This window comes from Saccopteryx leptura, unplaced genomic scaffold, assembly GCF_036850995.1.
Source record: "Saccopteryx leptura isolate mSacLep1 unplaced genomic scaffold, mSacLep1_pri_phased_curated manual_scaffold_50, whole genome shotgun sequence".
Taxonomy (NCBI): domain Eukaryota; kingdom Metazoa; phylum Chordata; class Mammalia; order Chiroptera; family Emballonuridae; genus Saccopteryx; species Saccopteryx leptura.
The window spans coordinates 120,164-121,976 of NW_027095732.1; positions in this window are offsets into that span (position 1 = coordinate 120,164).

The following is a 1,813-nucleotide window of genomic DNA, read 5'->3' on the forward strand; positions in this document are numbered from 1 at the left end:
ATCCCTGTTTCTCATGTGGGGAACCAGAAATGCAGTGGTTAGGTAAGTTAACCAAGGTTACACAGCTAGAAAGCAAGGCAATGAATCTAGTCAGTCAAACTCCAAGGCACACATTCTTTATGACTCATCTTACTGCTTCTCTATCCATTACACAAAACTTGGCATGGGTGGAATAACATTATACTACTTTTCACTAGTTTTATCACCAGAGTAACACTTGACCTGACAGCCTAACCCAAGTGCTGCTTATTCAATAACAGTGTCATAAATAGAGAAAAAGAATAACCACTCTTCCACCCTGACCCCTGGCTTACCTTTCCTCCACTCCTGTATGCTCCTACCTGATATAGAACCAAAAGCTCCTTGGGTATGTCCTATTAGTATCTATATTCTCTGGGCCCTGTGCAACATAGCTCATCTCAGGAGTTTAATAACAATTTGTTCAGCTAAATTCAAGAAGGTCTACCCATGTTAGAGTTTTAAAAGTAACACACGCACACACTTTGTTAAATAAATGCTGATCTATCTAGCATGGAGTGGTTTGACTCTGGAGCTAATGTCATAGGATACCATAACACCTGCTTTTAAGATTGAGTAGAGATTGATAAATAAATCCCTAATACCAGCTTTGAACCAATCAGGTTCAAATTGGGAATAAGATAAGAGTAAGACAGATGGGCCTGACCAGGTGGTACCTCAGTGGATAGAGCATTGGCCTGGGACACTGAGGACCCAGGTTCAAAACCCTGGGGTCACCAGCTTGAGCAGGGGCTCATCCAGCTTGAACGCAGTCACTGGCTTGATTGTGGGAACATAGAGATGACTCCATGGTCACTAGCTTGAGCCCAAAGTCACTGGCTTGAGCAAGGGGTCACTGGCTCAGCTAGAGCCCCCCAGTCAAAGCACATATGAGAAGGCAATAAATGAACAACCAAGGTGCCACAATGAAGAATTGCTGCTTCTCATCTCTCTCCCTTCCTGTCTGTCTGTCCCTGTCTGTCCCTTTCTAGCTCACTTAAAAAAAATACAGATGGAATCCAAATACAGTATCAACATTTTACTGGTTAAGCTAATACTGGAGATTATGATTTATTTTTTAATGGAATTTTATTGGGGTGACACTGGACACTGGTTAACATAATTATACAGGTTTCAAGTGCCCAATTCTATAACACATCTCCTCATGCTGTATAGTATGTTCACCACCCCAAGTCAAGTCTTTGTCTATTACATTTATCCACCCTGTACTCTGTTCCACCTCTCCCGACTCCCCAGGACACTCTGCACTGTTGTCCGTGTCCATCAGTTTTATCGTTTTGTTTGTTTGTTTGTTTGTTTTTTGCTCTATACCTTCACCTCCCTCACCCAACAACCCCCCCCCAATCTCAACAGCTGTCAGCCTGCTCTCTGTGCATGAGTCTGTCTCCATTTGGCTTGTTAGTTCATTTTGCTCATTAGATTCCACATATGAGTGAAATCATATGGTGCTTGTCTTTCTCTGACTGGCTTGTTTCACTTAGCATAATACTCTCTAGGTCCTTCCATGCTATTACAAAAAGTAAGATTTCCTCCTTTTTTTATAGTCATGTAGAACTCCACTATAAACATACCACAGCTTTTCTTTTTCATTCATCTACTAATGGGCACTTGGGCTATTTCCAGATTATAACTATCGTAAATAATGCTGCAATGAACAGAGGGGTGCATTCTTCTTTTGAATTAGCATTTCAGATTCTTAGGATAAATTCCTAGAACTGAAAGTTGTGATTTATATTTGTAGGTCAATGGCTTCACAACCCCAAGCTCCACAATT